Below are 26,390 nucleotides of genomic sequence, written 5' to 3' on the forward strand. Positions count from 1 at the left end.
GTGTTTGTTTCTGGTTTGCTCTCCCCCCGCGCAGCACCGGTGGGGGGGGAGGGATGAAGAGAGTTGCTCGATGTCCTCTAAGTCGACGGGTGTCTTTGGGCTATCTACCCCCTCTCACGCAGCTTCGGTGGGAGAGGGGGGACTGCCGATAAGGTGGTGGGGCTCAGTGTAGCTCCTGCACGCGGTGTCCTGCGTGGGGCTTCTGAGATAAGGTGTTTAAGACAGCACAGGTGATAGGCGCTGCGGGAATCCCTCAGGGCTCGGTACACAGTTCGAGCCAGATGCAGGTGTCTTCCCCTCGGTTGCAGAGGGCCGTGGCGCGCGATGAATCACCGCCAATAGGTTACCTGCAGGGCACAGTATATACTGTATATAATACAGTTTATTGTTATACCTAATACAGAGTTACCATCTCATGTATATACTGTATATAATACAGTTTATTGTTATACCTAATACACAGTTACCATCTCATGTATATACTGTATATAATACAGTTTATTGTTATACCTAATACATAGTTACCATCTCATGTATATACTGTATATAATACAGTTTATTGTTATACCTAATACAGAGTTACCATCTCATGTATATACTGTATATAATACAGTTTATTGTTATACCTAATACATAGTTACCATCTCATGTATATACTGTATATAATACAGTTTATTGTTATACCTAATACATAGTTACCATCTCATATATATACTGTATATCAGTGATTTTTAACCTTTTTTTTGCCGTGGCACACTTTTTTACATTAAAAAATCCTGTGGCACACCACCATCCCAAAATTAAAAAAAAATCACACATTGTAGCCTAATACAGCATATATATATACACATGCACACAAACACACACATACTGTATGTATTGTGCTGTTATGCCATGCCTCCTACAAACTACCCCTGCACTGGGAGTAAAAAACAAGCAAAGTTTAAAAAATATGTCACACTGTTGTCAGTCTGCCGTGGCACACCTGAGGATCTCTCACGGCACACTAGTGTGCCACGGCACACTGGTTGAAAAACACTGCTGTATATAATACAGTTTATTGTTATACCTAATACATAGTTACCATCTCATGTATATACTGTATATAATACAGTTTATTGTTATACCTAATACACAGTTACCATCTCATGTATATACTGTATATAATACATATTATTGTTATACCTAATACAGAGTTACCATCTCATGTATATACTGTATATAATACAGTTTATTGTTATACCTAATACAGAGTTACCATCTCATGTATATACTGTATATAATACAGTTTATTGTTATACCTAATACAGAGTTACCATCTCATGTATATACTGTATATAATACAGTTTATTGTTATACCTAATACAGAGTTACCATCTCATGTATATACTGTATATAATACAGTTTATTGTTATACCTAATACAGAGTTACCATCTCATGTATATACTGTATATAATACAGTTTATTGTTATACCTAATACAGAGTTACCATCTCATGTATATACTGTATATAATACAGTTATTGTTATACCTAATACAGAGTTACCATCTCATGTATATACTGTATATAATACAGTTTGTTATACCTAATACAGAGTTACCATCTCATGTATATACTGTATATAATACAGTTTATTGTTATACCTAATACAGAGTTACCATCTCATGTATATACTGTATATAATACATGTTATTGTTATACCTAATACAGAGTTACCATCTCATGTATATACTGTATATAATACAGTTTATTGTTATACCTAATACAGAGTTACCATCTCATGTATTTACTGTATATAATACAGTTTATTGTTATACCTAATACATAGTTACCATCTCATGTATATACTGTATATAATACAGTTTGTTGTTATACCTAATACAGAGTTACCATCTCATGTATATACTGTATATAATACACTTTATTGTTATACCTAATACAGAGTTACCATCTCATGTATATACTGTATATAATACAGTTTATTGTTATACCTAATACAGAGTTACCATCTCATGTATATACTGTATATAATACAGTTTATTGTTATACCTAATACAGAGTTACCATCCATGTATATACTGTATATAATACAGTTTATTGTTATACCTAATACAGAGTTACCATCTCATGTATATACTGTATATAATACAGTTTGTTATTAAACCTAATACAGAGTTACCATCTCATCTTTATATACTGTAAATAATACAGTTTATTGTTATACCTTATACATGGGTAACGGCTTATGGATATTTTTAATACAGAACTAACAGTTTATGGTTATACTTTATACAGAAGTAAGATTTGGTTATACCTAATAAACAAGTAAAGGTTTGTGATTATATCTAAAACAGAGGTAACAGATCAAGGTAAGTGTAATATCTAATACAGAAATGTCAGTTTATGGTGATGTGCAGTATGGAGGTAACGGCTTATGAAGGTGTCTAATAGAGGTAACATTCTATGATTATACCTAATACATAGGTAACATCTGTTGACTACATGTAATACAGAGGTAACAATTTGTGGCTATATGTTATCTAATATAGAGGTAACCTTTTATAGATATGTGTGTGTATGTATATACTTTATTTATTAAGCGCCAACAAATTCCGCAGCACTGGCCATGGGTACAACTGATACAATTATAAAATACTTGTAAGCGACAAGAAGTGATGGCAGAAGATTACAAGGAGCAGGTCATTTTTGGATCTTAGTGGGTGGGATGGAGTATATCTGTTGATTAGTAAGGACAGGTAGAGGGGAGCGACATTAATAAAGGCTTTGTAGGTCAGAGCGAGAACTTGTGAAGGGACTCAGAGAGGTGCAGCTGATACAGAGCGGTGGGAAAGGGGGATTTGCCTAGCAGAGGCATTTAGGATTTAAGGGGGGCAAGAGACGAAGACCAGTTAGTAGGTTATTGTAGTAGTTCAGTCGGAAAATTACCAGGGAGTGGATTAGTTGGTGTCAGCGCTCAGAAATGGATGAATATGGAAATATTACGTAGGTGGTTGTGGCAGGATGATGAGAGCAGTAGGATGGGGAGGATGAAGGACAGATTGGTGTCAAGTGTAACTCTGAGGCAGCAGGCTTGGGGTGATGCCGTTTACAGTAAAAGTTAGAAATCAGAGTAGAGCTACAGGGGGGATTAGAAAGAGCTCAGTCTTAAACATGTTAATGTTTAGTTGGTGAGAGACCACCCAGGAAGAAATACCAGATAAGCAGTCACTGACATCAGAAAGGACATAGGGAGAGAGAGGAGGGGTAGAGGTAGATCTGAGTGTCATCAGAATAGAGGTGATATATGAAGCCATAGCTGTTGATACGTTTACCCAGTGAAGAAGTGTAAATAAAGAGTAGAGGACCCAGGACAGAACCTTGAGATACTTCAACAGATAGAGGCACTGAGGAGGAGGAGGAGTCACCAGCAAATGACACAGAGAAGGACCTGTTAGAGAGATATGAGTGGACCCAAGAGAGAGTCGTGTCAGAGACCAAGACAGCTGAGAGTCTGTAGGAGGAGGAGGTGGTCAACAGTGTCAATGACAGCTGAGAGGTCAAGTAAGATCAGTATAGAGTAGTGGCCATTACTTTTAGCAGAAAGAAGATCATTAGTAACCTTGGTGATGGGAGTTTCAGTTGAGTGTGGGAGGGCCGTACGTCGGCTTGCAGGAGGTCAAGCAAGGAGCTGGATGGCAGGCAGAGGGTTAGGGGGTCATAAACTAGATATTCCAGAATGTTAGTGGAAGCAGTGATATAGGGAAGTAGTTTGCCAGGGAATAAGGCTCAAGGGAGGGCTATGTTGAGTATGGGAGTGACCTTTGCATGTTTTAATGAAGATGGAAATGAACTGGTAGAAAGGGATAGGTTACAGATGTGAGTAATAATACACTTAAATAGTTTGTGAAGCGCAATGTAATTAACGGCAGTAGTAAAAAGAAACACCAGACTCACAATCAATCACTCTTATTTAACACTTATGAAATATATATTTTATCGAACAATATTGTGGACAAATGCGCCTTTAAATATTATTGTTTAAAAAGATAGATGATCTCTTTATTACCGATTCCCCAGTTTTGCATAACCATCACGTTATATTAATACACGTTTTACCTGTTTCTAAGCCACTGCAGACTGCCCCCTTATCTCAGTGGTTTTTACAATCTTGAAGTTTAGCGAATCAATGCTGATTCTTGTACAACCATTATCGTTCTCCACAGGAGTGAGCACAATGTTATCTATATGGCACACAAGAACTAGCACTGTCTGTAGTGCACATAAGTGAGCGGAATGTTATCTATATGACACACATGAACTAGCACTGTCTGTTGTGCAAGATTTAAAAAAGCACAGAGACAAGAGGTGGCCTGCAGGGGCTTAGAAACAAGCAAACTTAGAGGTCATAAAATGTATTAATATGACCATACTGGCTATGCAAAGCTGGAGAATGGGAACAAATCACGTAGAATGTCCCTTTTAAAGGGACAGTAAAGTAAACTTTTACAAATCAGATCAAACAGGGATAATTTATCACATGCCTGCAACCGGCAAATTCACCTGCTTACGGGTTGCCCCCAAAATAAAGTGTGAGGTCCCCTTTTGTAAAAAAAAAATGTAGCATCTTGTTTTTTATTTAAAAAAAACATAACAGCATGAAGCAGTTTTTTGGGGTTAAAGTGAGCGAGCCCGGGAAGGGGGGATTAGAAACTAAAATGGCACAGAAAAGTACCTTTACTTTGTGGTCTATGGGAACTGTGTGTTCTCATATGTTTGTGTTAATATGTGCATATACATATATATTTGTGTTATTGGTGTGTGTGTGTGCTAATATGCTTTATATACTGTACATATATATTTGTGTATAAACAAATGTGTCCCCCTCTGCAGCTCCAAACAGTAACACGGTGACAGTTCAATGGAAAAACACCGGCAAATAGTAATTGTGTGTGCGAGGCTCGTTAATGCGGTAACGGATCGTTCTCCTAGCAACCCGAAGCAATCATCCACTCCAGTCTGGGTCTGTCAGGGTTTTTTTCCCTCTTTTGTTTGCCATGTGCTGCTGGCAGCCACTTTACTCACCCCTCTTGCTACTCTGGTGCATACTGTGTGTTGCTGCTCATTTCCTGCACTTCCTTTTATGGCCAGACTGGTGTTCATCATCAGTGTGAGACAGGATGCAGTTTCAGATCTGTGATGTCATCACTTATTATTTAAAGGGCCTCTGTTCATTTATGCTTTGCCCTTGCGTTGTCTCAGACCTGTTTGTGACAGCTCCTGTTTATTACCTGACTGTCTGATGTCCCTCCTGGTTCCTGATACTTGGCTTGTTCCTGACTCTGCTGTTCTCCTTGTTCCTGATTCCGGCTCGTCTGACTACTCACTTTGGCTCCTGACTCGGCTCGTCTATCAGCTCTGGTTTTGATTCCTGGCTTATTTGTTTTGTGGACTTTTTATTATTTTTTTGCTATTAATAAAGGTGTGATTATTTTTGCACTTCTTGTCTCTGTCTGATTCCTGGCACCCTGACATTACGCAAGGGCCATGAATCCTGATGGTGCTAATAATCCACCTTTACCTGCCATAATTTCCAGGATGGATGAACAGGATCACCGCTTGGATCAATTTGCACTAGCCCTGCTGACTCGCACTGCACATTTGGACCAAAGTGTCCCGCAAGTTATGGCTGCTCCTGTTTCCGCTTCTGCACCTAGTCCTACCAGGTGCATGTCCGGTTCTGCACCTCTACCTCAGCGATATGGAGGCAATCTTAATCAGTGCAGAGGGTTTTTAAACCAGGTGGGCTTTTACTTTGAGATGTTACCTCAGGCGTTTCCCTCTGACAGAGCTAAGGTGGGATTTCTTATCTCGTTACTCTCTGACACAGATCTTGCCTGGGCTAATCCCTTGTGGGAGACTAATAAACCTGTGGTTTCAAATTACCCTGAATTTGTGGCCTCTTTCGAGGGGTATTTGATGTTCCGGCTTGCTCCTCCTCTGCTGCTAAATGACTCATGTCCATACAGCAAGGTACAAGATCTGTTGCTTAGTATGCCATTGAGTTCCGTACGCTTGCCGCAGAGGTAGGTTGGAAAAATTAAGCCCTTGTTGCCGCCTTCTTTCATGGGCTCTCTGATGCCATTAAAGACTAAGTTGCTGCCAGAGATTTACCAGAGGATCTCGAGGCATTGCTGTCTTTTTTGATCCCAATTGACATCAGACTCAGAGAGAGACCCTCTTTCAAGGAGCACTTGCGGAAGCCTCCTTTTCCATTGTCTCCTACGTGTGCCGATGCAGTTGGGATTCATGAGTCTTTCCGTGGCAGAGAGGGCCTTTAGGAGGAGGGAGGGGCTCTGCCTCTATTGTGGTTTACAGGGCCAACTTTTGAAGTCTTGTCCTACACGGCCGGGAAATGCTCACACCTAAGGTCCTGTCGGGGGCAGACCTTGGGTGGTTTATCCTCATCCCTGGAACCACTAAAGGAGAAACCTTTTGGTCATGGTTGTCCTTTCCTGGGTGGACTCCACCATAGTCACCCAGGCTCTTGTTGACTCCGGAGCTGCAGGCTATTTCATTGACAGTGCTTTTGTATCAAAGCACTCCATTCCTGTTTTGCCTCTGTCCATTCTGCTTGCTATTGAGGCCATTGATGGCAGGCTCCTTCAGCCCGCACTCGTTACTCACGAAACTGCTCCGTTATCCATGGCTGTTGGGGCTCTCCATTTTGAAAGTTCCAGGTGATAAACTCTCTGCATTTTCCGGTTGTTCTGGGTTATCCCTGGCTCCAAAAGCACAATCCCAGTCTCGACTGGCGCAGGTACGAAATTTTGTCATGGTCTCCGCAATGTATTTCCACTTGTCTTCGGAAACCAGTTAAAGTCTTGTGCACTTCTTCGGTATCTCAATTGCCAGAGGAGTACCGAGAGTTCCTAGACATTTTTGACAAGGTGCGTGACGGTACGTTGCCTCTTCACCGGTCTTGCGATTGTGCCATAGAACTACAACAAGGAGCCATTCCTCCTTGGGGCCAGGTTTACCCTCTATCTGTTGAGGAGAATTGTACTATGGAGGAGTATGTTGCCGATGCTCTGTCGTGGGGGGGGGGATCATCCGCAAATCCTGCTCTCCTGCAGGGGCTGGCTTTTTCTTTGTGAAGAAAAAGGGTGGTGAGTTAAGACCATGCATCGATTATAGGGGTCTTAATCGTCTTACTATTAAGAATGCTTACCCTATTCCGCTCATTACGGAACTCTTTGACCGCCTCAAGGGAGCTACAGTCTTAACTAAACTACAATCTCGTTAGGATCAAGGAGGGTCACCAATGGAAAACAGCATTTAACACCAGGAGCGGGCATTATGAGTATCTTGTAATGACCTTTGGCCTATGTAATGCTCCTGCTGTTTTCCAGGAATTTATTAATGATGTCCTACGAGATGTTGCAACAGTGTGTTGTGGTGTACTTAGACGACATCCTCATACACTCACCCACACTTGAGGCTCATCATCGTTCTGATGTTACACGGGTTCTTCAGAGACTTTGTGAGAACGGCCTGTTTTGTAAACTCGAAAAATTTGAGTTCCATCAGACTCAAGTAACCTTCCTAGGTTATGTTATCTCCATTGCAGGGTTCTCCATGGATCCTGACAAGTTATCTGCAGTTCTGCAGTGGCCTCGCCCAGTTGGTTTTTGGTCTATTCAACGTTTTTTGGGGTTTGCCAATTACTATAGAAAGTTTATTAAAAACTTTTCTTCCTTGGTCAAACCTATCACAGACATGACCCGTAAAGAGAATGATCCACTCCATTGGTCACTTACTGCCATTAAGGCCTTTGATATTCTTAAAACTACCTTTGCTGCCGCTCCAGTTCTGGCTCATCCTAACCCTGTCCTGCCTTTTGCTCTTGAGGTCGATGCGTCTGAGACTGGAGTAGGTGCCCTCTTGTCTCAACGTCCTACGCCTGCCGGTTCCTTGCATCCGTGTGGTTTCTTTTCTAAGAAATTGTCTCCAGCGGAGTGCAATTATGAAATTGGCGACAGGGAATTACTGGCCATAATTTTGGCACTCAAGGAATGGAGGCATCTTCTCGAGGGTACTAGCGTGCCTGTGCTCATTCTTACTGACCACCAGAATTTAACGTATCTATCTGAAGCAAAACGTTTGTCGCCCCGACAGGCCAGATGGGCGCTATTTTTGTCTCAGTTTAATTATGTGGTCTCCTACCTGCCTGGTAGTAAGAATGTTAGGGCTGCTGCCCTCTCTCGACAATTTTCGCCTCTGTCCAAGGAGGAGTCTGTACCTATTCCAGTTATTTTGCCTCCTGCTCAGTTTGTGCACAGAATAAGACTCCTCGACGTCTTCATGTGGGTCGTCTTCAACCTATTGCTAATGGTGAGCGTCCTTGGACACATCTTTCCATGGGCTTCATTGTCAAGCTCCCTGTTTCCAATGGCAATACTGTTATCCTTATGGTGGTTGACCGTTTTTCTAAAATGTCACATTGCATTCCCTTGAAGAAGTTGCCTACCGCTCAGGAGCTTGTTTCAATTTTTGCCCGGGAGGTCTTCCGTTTACATGGGTTACCCAAGGAGATAGTGTCGGACTGGGGTAGCCAGTTTGTCTCCAGATTTTGGCGTTCCTTTTGTACTCAAATGGGGATCCAGCTTTACTTCTCCTCGGCATATCACCCTCAATCCAATGGGGCTGCGGAACAGTCTAATTAAGCTCTGGAACAGTTCCTCCGTTGCTATGTCTCAGATCACCACAATAATTGGTCTGAACTGTTACCTTGGGCAGAGTTTGCTCGTAATAGTGCTATTAATGCTTCCTCCAAGTTATCCCCGTTCATGGCGAATTATGGGTTTCAACCATCCTTGTTGCCTGATTCATTCATGTCTCAGGGTACTCCGGCTTTGGAGGAGCATCTCCGGCAACTCCGTTCCACATGGGTGCAGATTCAGGATTGCCTTCATTGTTCTATGCAGCGCCAAAAGTTCCAGGCTGATCGTAGGCGCCTGCCCATGCCTTCCTACCAGGTTGGTGAGAGAGTTTGGCTGTCCTCCCGCAACTTGAACCTTTGTGTGCCTTCCAATAAACTGGCTCCCCGTTATGTTGGCCCTTTTTTGAATACTCCGACGTGTCAATCCTGTGGCATACGCTCTTGACCTTCCTTTTGCAATCTCCAATGTTTTTCATGTCTCCATCTTGAAACCATTGGTTTGTAATCGGTTTACCACTGTGTTGCCTCGTCCCCATCCTATCTTTGTTGACAACCATGAGGAGTATGAGGTTAGCAGCATTATTGACTCTCGTATGTCCAGGGGCCGCATACAGTATTTGGTTTACTGGAGGGGCTACAGTCCAGAGGAGCGTTCATGGGTACCCCCCTCTGATGTTCATGCTCCTGCCCTCCTCCGTGCCTTCCATGCCTGCTTTGCCAATAAGCCTTTTGTCCTCCCGCGGGGGATGGGTCGTTGAGGGGAGGGTACTGTTAGGGTTTTTTCCCTCTTTTGTTTGCCATGTGCTGCTGGCAGCCATTTTACTCATCCCTCTTGCTACTCTGGTGCATACTGTGTGTTGCTGCTCATTATCTGCACTTCCTTTTATGGCCAGACTGGTGTTCATCATTAGTGGGAGACAGGATGCAGTCTCAGATCTGTGATGTCATCACTTATTATTTAAAGGGCCTCTGTTCATTATGCTTTGCCCTTGCGTTGTCTCAGACCTGTTTGTGAGTTCAGTGTATTACTTGGCTGTCTGATGTCCCTCCTGATTCCTGGCTTGTTCCTGACTCTGCTGTTCTCCTTGTTCCTGATTCCGGCTCATCTGACTACTCGCTTTGGCTCCTGACTTGGCTCGTCTGACTACCAGCTCTGGTTTTTAGTCCTGACTTATTATTTGTTTTGTGGACTTTTTATTATTTTTTTGCTATTAATAAAGGTGTGATTATTTTTGCACTCCGCCAGCCTCCCTAGCACCAATTGAACCGAAGCTCCTAGCAGGGTGAGCGTTCTATCAATCCTCAATAGCCACACAGGCTGCCAACACAGCACACTGCCCGAGATGCGTTGGGACGATAGGGACATGGGAATTTGGTTGGAAATTATGACCCCCTTGGGGGGGGGCAGTCCTTTCGGTCATCGGGTCAGGGAGTCGGAGGCGGGGGTGGAACTGGTAGCACATCGGCGGTTATCCGGAAAGGCCTTTGCTTTCAGTTCAACAAAGGGCAATGTCGTTTTGGGGCATCGTGCAAATATAAGCATGAATGTTCGGGCTGCGGGGGAATCCACTCTTTCGCTAAGTGCTTCAATAAAGCACGGCAGGGAGGAAAGCCCGGCGAGGTGGGTAATATGGGCGTGGACCCTGGTGAGGGTAGAGAGGATGGTATCGTGGTTAAGGGAGTACGCCAATAAGCGGGGGTGTTCGGCAGACGCTGAATTACTGTTGACGGGGTTTAGTTCAGGTTTTACTATTCCGTACAAGGAGCAGGAAGCGGGGTGTTTGGGCGTAACTTAAAATTGGCTTGGGAGTTCCCGTTGGTAGTGAGGGAAAAGTTGTTCAAGGAGGTTGCGTTGGGTAGGATGGCGGGGCCTTTTGAGAGCCCGCCGTTGAAGGGTTTGCGGATTTCTCCACTGGGGGTAGTCCCGAAGAAAGGGATAGGGCAGTTTTGGATGATCGATCATCTTTCGCACCCAAAACGGCTGTCAGTTAATGATGGGATTGATCCAGAATTGGTGTCGGTGAACTACACGTCTTTTGACAGGGCGGTGGCTCTGGTGAGGAAGGCAAGGACAGGGGCATTGCTGGCTAAGGCGGATGTGGAATCGGCCTTCTGGCTGTTGCCGGTTCACCCTAGATGCCATCACTTGCTGGGGTGTTATTTTGAGAGTTCTTTCTTCGTGGACCTGTATGACGATTTTCTGTTCGTAGGGACGGCAGGTTCCGGGGAATGCGAGTGCTTAGTGGAGGTTTTCGGGGAGGTGACCCAGGATTTTGGGATCCCGGTCGCGGCAGAGAATTCAGAGGGGCTGGTGGCATCATATCAGGATGACGAGGGAGATAAGGAAGGACTTGTGGGTATGGCTCACGTTTTTGGACGAATTCAATGGCAAATTGATTATCCAGGAGGTAGGTTGGTTGGACGATGACTTGGGTTTATTCACAGATGCGTCAGGGGCTCAGGGGTTTGGGGCTTACTTACGGGGCAAATGGTGCACGGACAAGTGGCCTGACAGTTGGGGGGAGAACGGGCTTACAAAGAACCTTACATTCTTAGAGTTCTTTCCATTGGTAGTCGCGTTGCGGTTGTGGTCCCACACTTTGAGGGACAAAAGAGTCACCTTTCATTCGGACAATCTGGGGGTGGTGATGGCCATTAATAGATTGACAGTGAATTTCCCCCTGGTGGTAAGGCTGTTGAGAGCATTTGTGTTGGAATGGCTGTGGAAAAAACGTATCTTTCAGAGCTATTCATGTACCGGGCAAGCTGAATGTTGTAGTTGATGCTTTGTCCCGTTTCCAGTGGGATCGGTTCCATGCAGCAGCACCAGAGGCAGACGAGGAGGGGGTGCCCTGCCCAAGGGACCTGTGGAGCTTGGGCACGGCATGATCGACCTGATCCGGGGGTCTTTGGCGGGTGCCACATGGAAGGCATACTCCCGTGTGTAGAAGCAGTGGTGTGGGTTAAATGGGGGAAGGCATTTGCTGGAGAAAGAGCGAAGCCAGTTAAAGGTGCTGTTGACCTGGGTGAAGAAGTGGGGGGAGGAGAGGCTGTCGCCTTCCGAAATACGGAAAAGGGTGGTGGCCCTAGCATTTTGGTTCCAGTTAGTAGGGAAGGGGAACCTAACAAAGGTATTTGTGGTGCGGATGGCGGTGAGGGGTTTGTGTAGGGGAAAAAGGAGACAGGATGGCAGGAGACCAGTGACGTTTGCCATTTTAGAAAAGGTGGTTGGTTGTTTGAAGGGTTTGTGTTTTTCAGAATGGGAGGAGGCTTTGTTTAAGGCACCTTTTATACTGGCGTTTTTTGGGGCTTTCAGGATATCAGATTTGGTGGGTCGGAACAGGAGGGATCAGGGGGGCCTCCAAGGGGATGAGGTAATAGTGAAAGATAGGGCGGTGGAGGTGTGGTTGAGAAGGTCCAAAACGGACCAGGCGGGAAAAGGATGCTTGGTTAGTTTGAGGGAGATTGGGGGCGAGTGTTGCCCAGTGGCAGCAACTAGGTATTACCTCAGTCTCCGCCCGAGGAGGAATGGTCATTTGTTCCTCCTTGCGGATGGATCCGCTTTGTCGAGGTACCAATTTATTGCTGTGTTTAGGAAGGCCTTCGGTAGGCTTGGGATTGGTGGGATGGAGTTTGGGTCCCATTCCTTCAGAATCGGGGCGGTGACTGAGGCTGCGGGGTTGGGCTTGGATGTGGTGGTGATTAAAAGGATTGGGAGGTGGAGATCAGAGAGATTTCGGGGTATGTTAGACCGGGGCTGAGGGTTTAAGTGGAGGGTGCGGCAGCTGATACGGCTTTATTTGTTTTGACAGGTCCGGTGAGGTGCTGGGTGATCGGGCATTCATACTTCTACTGGGCCAGGAAGGCTGCCACCGTGAAGGAAGATAGACTGCAGTTGGGGCTTGCTAGGGAGCAAGTGGAGATAAAGTGGCTCGGGGTTCGGGGTATGAAATGGGGTCAGCTATTACAGAAAGTGGTGGAGTTTGCAAGATTGTTTTCAACCCCTTAGGTTTTGGTGATACATGTTGGGGGGAATGACCTGGGATTCATGTCTCAGAAGTAGCTGGTGGAGGACATGAAGAGGGGCATTGACCGCCTGTGCCAGCTCTTTCCGGGAGTAATAATAGTGTGGTCGGAGATTGAGAGCCGTTTGTTGTGGAGGTCAGCTTGGGATTTTGGGAGGTTGGAGGCTTCCAGACGGAAGATTAATAGAATGGTGAGCGAGTATGTGAGGCGTTTTGGGGGGCCAGCAAACCTGTCTTTTAGAAAACAGCTTCTCAAAGCTACACAAGGTCAATTCTTTTAGTTCTGACCACAGGGTCTGTCACATAGCTCCCCCCTTGTGGAACACTCCGGCAGACCCGGCTTGACCCTTTGGCGGGTCAACCTGGGGATGACCGGACTAGGAGGTGGTAGGCATGTCAGTTTGCCAGGACAATCCATCTGTATTCCCGTTATGAGAGAGAATTCCTGCCCGTATAAATAAGGGTTCAATTTCTTCAGTGCCCAGACCAGGGTTAAATAGTCCTTCAAAATCTCATCAGCTTCCTTATGAGTTTTTTGTACCTGCTCTTTATAGGTATCCACAATCCCTTCATACTGACATAGGGTGCCCTTGAGTTGCTGCACCTCACTATGAGCCAGCGTCAGCTTCTCCTCCAGTGTCACTAAGTTTGTCTTTAATGTTTCATGTTCCACTCTCAAGCTGGTGTTTTCTGCAGTCTGTCGGTGCAGCTTGTCTAGCAGAGATTCCTGTTCTAAACGTGCCTTTTCCTCTGCACTCCTCTTCTCTCCCGCTAGCACTGTTACATGATTATTTAACGTGACCATTTCATCCTCTACGTGACTCTTCTCCTTCATCAGCGCATTGTAACGGGACTTCCACGTATCAATAGCGGATAGAGATTTACTGAGCTCAGCGTCCTGAGGCTTAGCAGCAGGTGGATCAGTCTCTGCTGCATGGATCTGGGCACGGGTAGTCACAGGGTTAACATCAGCGGGACCCATGGGAGCATAGGCAGAAACAAGGGGGGCCAAGTTATTTCCAAGGAGAACATCAGCAGGTAAGTCCTTCTTGACCCCCACATTCACAGGTCTAGCGCCCACTCCCCAATCCAAATGTACCCTGGCAACAGGTAGGCGGAACACAGCCACAGTGTCTCCAGTGTGCTGTTTCTCAGACACCAAGTTCTTTTGAAGCAAGGTCATGGTAGCACCCGTATCCCATAGACCACTGACCTCCTTCCCATTCACTTTAACCAGTTGCCGGTTATTCCGGTGGACAGCTTGCACAAGGTCTGCCTCATGTAGGATGCCCCAGCATTCTTGCGCCTCTACGTAGCGGGCCGCAGGCTGAGGGTTACGGGTGATTCCGCCGGCGGGTCTTCTCCAGGACTGTGCTTGGTTCGCTGCATTTAGGGGACACTCTGGTCTTTTGTGCCCTAGTTGCTTACATCCAAAGCACCGAATAGGTTGTGAGTAGCCCCGCGAATTGAACCGGGCTCTCTGAGGGTAGTTCATGGCCGGAGGCCGTGTGGTATAGCGGTGCGCCGGGGGTTGGTAACTGGCAGCTGCTGGGGTGACTGGGGGTCTGTACTCCACTCTAGCAGGGGGCTTAGTGGTAGCAGTGTCCAGTTTGCGGGCATCCGTATACTCATCTGCCAGGCGAGCAGCTTCATGCAGGGTGGAGGGTTTACGGTCCCGAACCCACTCTCTAACTCCTGCTGATAACTTGTCAAAGCAATGTTCCAACAGGAATAGCTGCAGCACCTCTTCCCCAGACACGGCTTGGCACCCCGCCATCCAGTGAGATGCTGTGCGGTGCACCTTACATGCCCACTCAACGTAGGAATCACCAGCCAATTTAACAGTGTCTCTGAACCACCTCCGGTATGCCTCTGGTGTAACCGCATACCTGGAGAGCAGAGCCTCTTTTACAGTATTATAATCCCCGACTTCCTTATCTGGAATGGCCCGAAAAGCCTCACTGGCCCGGCCGGATAATATTCCGGATAATATCGTGACCCAGTCCTCTGCGGGTACCTGGTGTAGTGCACAATGCCTCTCAAAATCTGCAAGGTACCCATCAATCTCTCCTTCTGTTTCCAGGAAGTTTTTAAAAGCGGTAAAATGCACTTTTCTCTTTTCCACTGAGGTTGCTGTGCCTTGGGCTGCTGCAGCGCCGCTTTGGCGAAGTAGGTTGGCCTCCACAGCTGCTATGACCCGGTCGATAATTTCCGCAGATGGGTTGGGGCCATAATATGCCAGTCTTATTTTAACCGCCCGATCAAAGCTTGCTTCTTCAGGGGTTCTGTCTGATATGCTGGGCCCATTGGTTCCTTCTGTCCCTGGTACTCTTTCCATCTTAGTCAGTATTGTAATAATCCCCCTCTTCCTGAGGTTACTGGCTTGTGTAGTTGCTCTTCTGGGCGATAAGGTTCATTCCGTCGCTTGCCACCAATTGTAACGGTACCAACAGGATACCAAGGGTTAACACCAGGGAACAATGTCCTGCATAGGGAATCAGCAACTCACAACCCAGCCAGTTTTCAGGTTTAAAACAGAATGTGTTTTATTAAGGGCCATATGCCCAGTATATATGCAGGTCTAACCCCAGATGGGGGGTTGAAAGAATGTTGTACATTAGATGGAGGGAACACGCCCTTTGACATGATACAATAGAATACCTTGCTCAAGCTGATAACAACTTAAACACAAGACACACACTTGGCTTTTCTTATCACTGAGGCGTCTGCTCTCTAGATGTGATTGAACAATGGAATGTTTATCACTTAAACGTAATTATAGCACACAATAGCTGAGGCCAGCAAACCTGTCTTTTAGAAAACAGCTTCTCAAAGCTACACAAATTCTTTTAGTTCTGACCACAGGGTCTGTCACAATGGGGTTCACCTTAACGAAGTGGGGTTACACTTCTTTAATTTCACTTTGAAGGAGGGGATTGAGAAGGCCTTAGCTCTGGGTGGCGGTTCTCACCCGGGGGGTGAGAGGTGGTGGGGTGCTTGCCCTGGTCGGTAGAGGCTTACGCCTGTTATGAGGTGAATGGGACTTCCTGTTTCAGCAACAGGGGGTTGGTTTAATGGTAATAGCCCCTCCCCTGGGTAGGGTCGGGTCTTGTGAGATGAATAGTGCGGGCAAGCACTGTGGTTGGTTATAAGTTAATGTTATTTATGTTTATTTTTTATGCTAATAAAGGAGCTGCTAGCTTTCAACCCCAATAAAAGGAGTGATGTGTGTTTTGTGGGTAAGGTGGGATGTCAACTTGACTATGTGGGATCAAGAGAGAACTCTGTAGGAAAGGATTGAGGGAAGGGTTGTATGACCCCACTAGGAAGAAGGACATGGGGTGAAGGAAAGAACAAGGGGCTGGGCTGGAGAGGGGGGTTTATAAACCCAATACAGGAAGTAACAGGACACATTTTAAACTGGAGCAATACGGTTGAAGCTTAATTTCCCACCCTCTCTCCCTGGATATGGGCTTAACATGATGTCGCAGCATTGGCGGGGTGCTTGCCCTGGTCGGTAGAGGCTTACGCCTGTTATGAGGTGAATGGGACTTCCTGTTTCAGAAACAGGGGGTTGGTTAATGGTGATAGCCCCTCCCCTGGGTAGGTCGGGGCTAGTGAGATGAATAGTGGGGGCAAGCACTGTGGTTGGTTATAAGTTAATGTTATTTATGTTTATTTGTTATGCTAATAAAGGAGCTGCTAGCTTTCAACCCCAATAAAAGGAGTGATGAGTGTTTTGTGGGTAAGGTGGGATGTCAACTTGACTATGTGGGGTCAAAACAATCTTAATAAAAAGCGGCAACCCTCCTTTTTGAAAATGACACTGTCAGCTCAGCCCTGTCAACAAAGCGCACATTATTCCTGACATTAGACATACAATGGACATATTAAGTGGCATATACTCAACACATTAAATATAATTATTAAAATCTAATACTATGGGGCATATGTATCAAGCTCCGAATGGAGTTTGATGTCCCGTGTTTCTGGCGAGCCTGCAGGCTCGCCAGAAACAGCAGTTATGAAGCAGCGGTAACAAATAACAGAATTGCAGCGCCAGAAATTAATAATAACATATAAATATAGCGATCATTATATTTTTTGTTAGTACACTATAGGGTCCCCTATGTAATATCTTTGTGTATTAGTGTTGACTTGATTTTTGTTACATGATGTACAGTTAGTAATAGTATATATATATCTGAGATAGAGATCTATACTATAGAGAGTAGAGAGATCATATAATTTAATTTACCTAAAGCTACCTGCTTACACCGTACATGCAGTCACGTCACAACATATACTCACAGTGTCTAATAAATAGATAAACCCCTTAATGACCACAGCACTTTTCCATTTTCTGTCCGTTTGGGACCAAGGCTATTTTTACATTTCTGCTGTGCTTGTGTTTAGCTGTAATTTTCCTTTTACTCACTTACTGTAACCACACATATTATATACCGTTTTTCTCGCCATTAAATGGACTTTCTAAAGATACCATTGTTTTCATCATCTCATATAATTTAATATAAAAAAAAATGAGGAAAAAATAGAAAATAACACACTTTTTCTAACTTTGACCACCAAAATCTTACACATTTACAACCACCAAAAAACACCCGTGCTAAATAGTTTCTAAATTTTGTCCTGAGTTTAGAAATACCCAATGTTTACATGTTCTTTGCTTTTTTTGCAAGTTATAGGGCAATAAATACAAGTAGCACTTTACTATTTCCAAACCACTTTTTTTCAAAATTAGCGCTAGTTACATTGGGACACTGTTATCTTTCAGGAATCCCTGAATATCCCTTGACATGTATATATTTTTTTTTTTAGAAGACAACTAAAAGTATTGATCAAGGCCCATTTTGGTATATTTCATGCCACCATTTCACCGCCAAACGCGATCAAATAAAAAAAATCGTTCACTTTTTCACAAAGTTTTTCACAAACTTTAGGTTTCTCACTGAAATTATTTACAAACAGCTTGTGCAATTATGGCATAAATAGTTGTAAATGCTTCTCTGGGATCCCCTTTGTTCAGAAATAGCAGACATATATGGCTTTGGTGTTGCTTTTTTGGTAATTAGAAGGCTGCTAAATGCCGCTGCGCACCACACGTGTATTATGCCCAGCAGTGCAGGGGTTAATTAGGGAGCTTGTAGGGTTAATTCTAGCTTTAGTGTAGTAGACAAGCCAAAGTATTGATCTAGGCCCATTTTGGTATATTTCATGCCACCATTTCACCACCAAATGCGATCAAATAAAAAAAATTGTTCACTTTTTCACAAACTTTAGGTTTCTCACTGAAATTATTTACAAACAGCTTGTGCAATTATGGCACAAATGGTTGTAAATGCTTCTCTGGGATCCCCTTTGTTCAGAAATAGCAGACATATATGGCTTTGGCACTGCTTTTTGGTAATTAGAAGGCCGCTAAATGCCGCTGCGCATCACACGTGTATTATGTCCAGCAGTGAAGGGGTTAATTAGGGAGCTTGTAGGGTTAATTTTAGCTTTAGTGTAGAGATCAGCCTACACTATCGAGGCATCACTGCAATAACTGGAAAGCAGCTGGAAGCGATCAGGATCGCTTCCACTGCTTTCCAAGACCGACAAGACATATGCCGTAGGTCCTCAGTCATTAAGGGTAATTTTTTTTTAGGACGTACGGCATATGTCATCAGTCATTAAGGGGTTAATAAGGCTCCTCGGCTCCTGGCTTAGTATAAACTTAGACAGTCTGGCGGCGGCTGGGGAAGGAAAAAGGTGCAAGTTGCACAGACGCTGCAGGACAGGACAGGTTGATGATTTGATCACTCACTGATATGCTGCTGTCAGACTCAGCCTGTCACTTCACAGGGGACAGGATGTGATCGAGGTAGAGTGACGACTACTTCCGGCCAGGAGTAAAGTCCTCAGACACGCGTCTGGGGGGTCCCCTGTTTGTGCGATTCGAAGCCGAGAACTCCATAAGCCATTCTTGTATTGAGCTACGCTCGGCTTACTCTCCTGCATCCCTGGTACTGTCCATCTTGTTAGCATAGGTTACTACGCATTAGCTAGTACCTGATTGCTGCCCCCCGGGTCCATGTTATTTGTGCTGTTCGTTGGGTTCCTTGTGTTGCCACAATAAACGTAACCTGCGGGTTTTATAACCACAAGAAGTTGTTGTGTTTTTATTTCTACATTTATAAATATTGTTAAGGTTTATATTAAATGTTATTATGTATATAGTTAAGTTATTATTTAAGTTTCCCACAGAGGAGTGTATGGCATTTAATCCCTTATGATTCAGACAGAACATGCAGCATTAAACAACTTTCAAATTTACTTTTATTATCAAACTTGCTTTCTTCTCTTGGTATCCTTTGTTGAAAAATATACCTATGTAGGCACAGCAATGCATTACTTGAAGCAAGCTTCTGATTGGTGGCTGCACATATATGTATCTTGTCATTGGCTCACCCAGTATGTTCAGCTAGCTCCCAGTAGTGCATTGCTGCTCCGAAACTATAACAATGCATGGATTAAACACATAATTATATGCAAACAAAAGTGCATATTAAAGTGCTCTAACAAATATAGATCAGTTTCTCAATTCCAGTCCTTAGGGCACTCTAACAGGGCAGAATTTTAGGATTATTACTTAGGGTGATAACAGTTTAATAACCTGCCTATTAGTGTGCCCTGATAACTGGAATTTAGAAACAAAAGGCATTTGAGCATTTTCTTTATTTGCATGTTCCTTTAATAAAGATGAAGTCAAGGTTTTTACCACCCAGACTTTACCTTTAAATGTTGTATTAATGGGGACTCTAATTAATTAATAAATAGTGGGTCTATTACAGTTAAATATATCCATTATTTGTGAGTCCTCCAGAAGCCATTCTCAGAAAGGAAAGCACTGCTTGTTGCCTCACTAGGCATTGTGGGAGTTGAAGTCTTCGGCCTCTAGAATCAGAATAATATAATAATCAAAAGAAATAATACTAAAAATTATCAAAAAAAATTTCTGAGCCACCTCTCCCTTTTTTCTAAAAAATCTTTAATAAATCATTATTAAAAAAATGTAAAGAAAAAATCCTTTTGGAATATCTTCTCTATTTTCTGAAAAAATTCCTCTCAATTTTATAAATATATCCGGACCTTCAAAGGTATCAAAAATAAAATATAAGAATGAGAAAATCCGAATATTTTAAAATAAAACAATGCACCAAAGATTTTACACTTTAATATCATGTAAAATGATGGAGTATATAAGATACATATTAAGCACAAGAAAGGAGGTTTTAGTAACATATTTGTACAAATGGGTTAAATATAAGCTAGAACAGTTTAGACTCGCAACTACATTACACATAATAATTATATTTGTAAATAAATATCAACTAATAATTTAATTTTACAAGGTCAACATAAATAATGGTGAAACACAAAACAACGATGTCTACACGATAAAAATGTGATAATCCACCTTATAAACTTAAGAAAAAATATACACCTGTTTATACCACCAGAAGATGTATATAACCAAGATAATCCACCTTAAATCTTTAGTAAAATCCACCTTGAACAAACCACCTATCAAAATGAAGAAAACACTAACCAATTAGGAAGAAAGGAGGGCTTTTTAAATACCGGGCAACAGATCACAAAACATCCATCTTGATAAAGCCGACTGGCGAAACGCGTAGACGTTACCCACCACAGCTTGCATATCCCCTGCAAGATCTCAAACACCAATTTAGTACGGGGGAAGAAGAAGTAAGTTAAAACAAACGGCCGTTTGTACATCAAATTCTAAATGAGCTGTTAACACGCCGGAGCGTGTATCGCAAGTATATACCCAGTCCTAAAGCCTGCCGCTGGAACTGACAGCAAGAGACAATCAAAGGAGAGGGTTTTGAAATACCGGGGTCACACAGACAAGAACAGGCTCTGAGAATCAGGTTCCAGGAGAATCTTGTATCGTACAAGACTGGAAAGCTGACAAGAGGCACAGAAAACTTCCCGGTAAGATAGATTGAAAAATCGCCAGACACACAAAGTCGCCAGACACACAAAGTGTCAGAAGACCCGGTAATCTCTATAAACACCAAAATAACATTGCCTATTACAACTTGCAAAAAAAGACTCAAGTGTTACAAATTTACAAATTTGCAAATTTATAAACTTACAAATCTACATCATTCTGAGAACAAAAGTGTATCGGTTTGCACAGTATAAATGAACTTTTAAATTGAAACATCTTCATTGACAAAATGAACTTTTAAATTGAAACATCTTCATTGACAAAATGAACTTTTAAATTGAAACATCTTCATTGACAAAATGAACTTTTAAAACCGCAATATTTTGATGAACATTTTATTTGACAATTTGTTACGATAGCATCAAGGTGGAATCATTTTAAAGACACTCCATTTTGTTTGTTTTTATATCCAATATTATACAAGGTGGACTAAGGTGGTATATATATATTACATGGTTATAAGTATACATTAACAGGAGTGTGTTATCAAGTGTGAAATACTTAAAAAGGTTAGGTATAAACATCTATCAACCATAAGTAATTATTTGTTTTCATATATAACCATTAATTACACAGGGAGACGTCCCTTATTTTAATATGTTTCTGTCTTTGTTTTTAGTGAATATTTCTCTGTTTTTGTTATTGGTTTTAGAAAAACTTTGTTTTATCATTTTTATAGGAGAAACTGCAATATTCTTTATGCTATTTTAGCAAATAAATTACACCTATTACTTTAATATAAGTCTCCATATCATCCTTTAAGCTTTTCTAGCGCTCCTGAACTATATTACTTTGGAGTTGAAGTCTTGTTTGTTCCAATGTGTAGTCCTTTTTTTTTTATTGTTTTCCAACACCGTAAGAACCCTAGCACCCATCATAGGTGGGCTGCATACCAATACAGATACAATTTTTCACATCAACAAGCTGCCCATAAAACCAGTGTTATATTACATATACAAAAGAAACCAATCATGCCCAATTATACATAAAATCTAAATTTATATAATGAAAATACTCAGTTTTACTTCACTGTTTGTTTCAATCATCTTAAATCCTTATTCCTAGCTGAGTTGGAAATGTTTCCATTACAATCGAGTATACCTTACATATGCTTACATTGTTACAATTAGAACCACGAGGGGATAAAAAGAAAAAAAAAAAAAGGAAAAGAAAATAGAAAGAGAGAGAAAAAAAAAAACACCCTTCCTCCTTCCCTGCCCCCCCCCCTCCCCACCCCCCACCATCCTGATCCCTTAGTGCCTTAATCCAAATTTGGGAATTCCTTTCTTGTGATCGCATTATTCAAAGTTTCTGACTCTCTGAAAGGGCATATTAACCGTATTTGTTCCTCTTCAGCAAATTATTGAATAAACTTTTTCCATTTGCTAAAGAAACGTTTAATATGTGATTCTGATTTGACGGCAGTATCATATTGCTCCACTATCAAGTGTCCCTTAATTTTATTAATGCACTCTGCCAGATTAGGGCTTCTTTTGTCCTTCCAATGTTTCAAGATTAGAGATCTCCCTATTAATATTACTGTATTCACAAAATAAAAATTAACCTGTGTTCTAGGGTTTTGAAACATAAAAAAATCTCTTCTTTATCTAGTTTGATCTCTTTCCTGTTGACTTTATTCCACCAATAATTAAGTTTACACCAAAATTTTTGGATTTTTGGGCAACTCCATAAACAATGGGATAGATCAGAATTTAAGACTTAAAGATATTTTGAGAATCCAGAATCCAGATACAAGATTTTTTTCATGTATATCACATAGCCATAAAACGATGTCTAGAATAGATGCTTTTTTAGTGTCAGAAAATCTGCTGGGGACAGAAACGTTGTCAGATATTAAAGAGGTCATTATATCTGATCACGTTATTATCTCCCTCAACCTTTAGTTTAGAAGGACCAAAATGGGCCCCGCAAAGTTTTTCTTTCCCACCTATCTCTGCTCTAATGTTCAATTTAAGGAGTGGCTGAAAAGAAAATGGTATGATTATTGTGTCTTTAATAAAGGGTTTGAAAACAAACACAAAATATTCTGAGAAGCATTTAAAGCCGTTATTAGAGGGGAAATTAAGGCCTACCTAGTTAGGAACAAACAAGTAACACAACAGAAGGATCTACAATTATCAGGGCAGGTTCGTAATTGTTATAATGAATATTTAAGTGACAGTACGGGAAAACTATGGGATAAATATATAACGGCCAAACAAGTAAGAGAAATCTTCCATCTGCAGAAACTAAGACAGGAAGACCTTAGAACAAGGGCTTTTTTCTACAGACACAGCGGAAGAGCAGAGAAATTTTTAGCAAATTTTGTTAAACTTAAGAAGAAAAAACTAGCCATAGAGGCCATTAAAGGGGGAACAGGGTGTCAGGGTTTTTACCTTTTTTGATACTCATCATCATTATATAGTGCAGTGTGATCATTATCAGTGTATAGATACTCATCATCATTATACAGTGCAGTGTGCTCATTATCAGTGTATAGATACTCATCATCATTATACAGTGCAGTGTGCTCATTATCAGTGTATAGATACTCATCATCATTATACAGTGCAGTGTGATCATTATCAGTGTATAGATACTCATAATCATTATACAGTGCAGTGTGATCATTATCAGTGTATAGATACTCATCATCATTATACAGTGCAGTGTGATCATTATCAGTGTATAGATACTCATCATCATTATACAGTGCAGTGTGCTCATTATCAGTGTATAGATACTCATCATCATTATACAGTGCAGCATGATCATTATCAGTGTATAGATACTCATCATCATTATACAGTGCAGCATGATCATTATCAGTGTATAGATACTCATCATCATTATACAGTGCAGTGTGCTCATTATCAGTGTATAGATACTCACATCATTATACAGTGCAGTGTGCTCATTATCAGTGTAAAGATACTCATTATTATAAAGTGCAGTGTGATCATTATCAGTGTATAGATACTCACATCATTATACAGTGCAGTGAGCTCATTATCAGTGTATAGATACATCATTATACAGTGCAGTTTGCTCATTATCAGTGTATATATACTCATCATCATTATACAGTGCAGTGTGCTCATTATCAGTGTATAGATACTCATTATTATACAGTACAGCGTGATCATTATCAAAATATAGATACTCATCATCATTATACAGTGCATTGTGCTCATTATCAGTGTATATATACTCATCACCATTATACAGTGCAGTGTGATCATTATCAGTGTATAGATACTCATCATCATTATACAGTGCAGTGTGCTCATTATCAGTGTATAGATACTCACATCATTATACAGTGCAGTGTGCTCATTATCAGTGTATAGATACTCATCATCATTATACAGTGCAGTGTGTTCATTATCAGTGTATATATACTCATCATCATTATACAGTGCAGTGTGCTCATTATCAGTGTATAGATACTCATTATTTTACAGTACAGTGTGATCATTATCAGAGTATAGATACTCATTATCATTATACAGTGCAGTGTGATCATTATCAGTGTATATATACTCATCATCATTATACAGTGCAGTGTGATCATTATCAGTGTATAGATATTCATCATCATTATACAGTGCAGTGTGATCATTATCAGTGTATAGATACTCATCATCATTATACAGTGCAGTGTGATCATTATCAGTGTATAGATACTCATCATCATTATACGGTGCAGTGTGATCATTATCAGTGTATAGATACTCATCATAATACAGTGCGGTGTGATCATTATGAGTGTATAGATACTCATCATCTTTATACAGTGCAGTGTGATCATTATCAGTGTATATATACTCATCATTATACAGTGCAGTGTGATCATTATCAGTGTATAGATACTCATCATCATTATACAGTGCAGTGTGATCATTATCAGTGTATAGATACTCATCATCATTATACAGTGCAGTGTGATCATTATAAGTGTATATATACTCATCATTATTATACAGTACAGCGTGATCATTATCAGAGTATAGATACTCATCATCATTATACAGTACAGTATGATCATTATCAGTGCATATATACTCATCATTATACAGTGCAGTGTGATCATTATCAGTGTATAGATACTCATCATCATTATACAGTGCAGTGTGATCATTATCAGTGTATAGATACTCATCATCATTATACAGTGCAGTGTGATCATTATAAGTGTATAGATACTCACATCATTATACAGTGCAGTGTGCTCATTATCAGTGTATAGATACTCATCATCATTATACAGTGCAGTGTGTTCATTATCAGTGTATATATACTCATCATCATTATACAGTGCAGTGTGCTCATTATCAGTGTATAGATACTCATTATTTTACAGTACAGTGTGATCATTATCAGAGTATAGATACTCATTATCATTATACAGTGCAGTGTGCTCATTATCAGTGTATATATACTCATCATCATTATACAGTGCAGTGTGATCATTATCAGTGTATAGATACTCATCATCATTATACAGTGCAGTGTGATCATTATCAGTGTATAGATACTCATCATCATTATACAGTGCAGTGTGATCATTATCAGTGTATATATACTCATCACCATTATACAGTGCAGTGTGATCATTATCAGTGTATAGATACTCATCATCATTATACAGTGCAGTGTGATCATTATCAGTGTATAGATACTCATCATCATTATACAGTGCAGTGTGATCATTATCAGTGTATAGATACTCACATCATTATACAGTGCAGTGTGCTCATTATCAGTGTATAGATACTCATCATCATTATACAGTGCAGTGTGTTCATTATCAGTGTATATATACTCATCATCATTATACAGTGCAGTGTGCTCATTATCAGTGTATAGATACTCATTATTTTACAGTACAGTGTGATCATTATCAGAGTATAGATACTCATTATCATTATACAGTGCAGTGTGATCATTATCAGTGTATATATACTCATCATCATTATACAGTGCAGTGTGATCATTATCAGTGTATAGATATTCATCATCATTATACAGTGCAGTGTGATCATTATCAGTGTATAGATACTCATCATCATTATACAGTGCAGTGTGATCATTATCAGTGTATAGATACTCATCATCATTATACGGTGCAGTGTGATCATTATCAGTGTATAGATACTCATCATAATACAGTGCGGTGTGATCATTATGAGTGTATAGATACTCATCATCTTTATACAGTGCAGAGTGATCATTATCAGTGTATATATACTCATCATTATACAGTGCAGTGTGATCATTATCAGTGTATAGATACTCATCATCATTATACAGTGCAGTGTGATCATTATCAGTGTATAGATACTCATCATCATTATACAGTGCAGTGTGATCATTATAAGTGTATATATACTCATCAATATTATACAGTACAGCGTGATCATTATCAGAGTATAGATACTCATCCTCATTATACAGTACAGTGTGATCATTATCAGTGTATATATACTCATCATTATACAGTGCAGTGTGATCATTATCAGTGTATAGATACTCATCATCATTATACAGTGCAGTGTGATCATTATCAGTGTATAGATACTCATCATCATTATACAGTGCAGTGT

General features: G+C 41.5%; 1 pseudogene; it reads right to left on the bottom strand.

The window, feature by feature from the left end:
* Positions 1 to 26,390, bottom strand: part of LOC128667169 (E3 ubiquitin/ISG15 ligase TRIM25-like) — a 239,590-nt pseudogene that overhangs the window by 104,808 nt on the left and 108,392 nt on the right.

Source organism: Bombina bombina, chromosome 7 (genome assembly GCF_027579735.1).
Source record: "Bombina bombina isolate aBomBom1 chromosome 7, aBomBom1.pri, whole genome shotgun sequence".
Classification (NCBI taxonomy): Eukaryota; Metazoa; Chordata; class Amphibia; order Anura; family Bombinatoridae; genus Bombina; species Bombina bombina.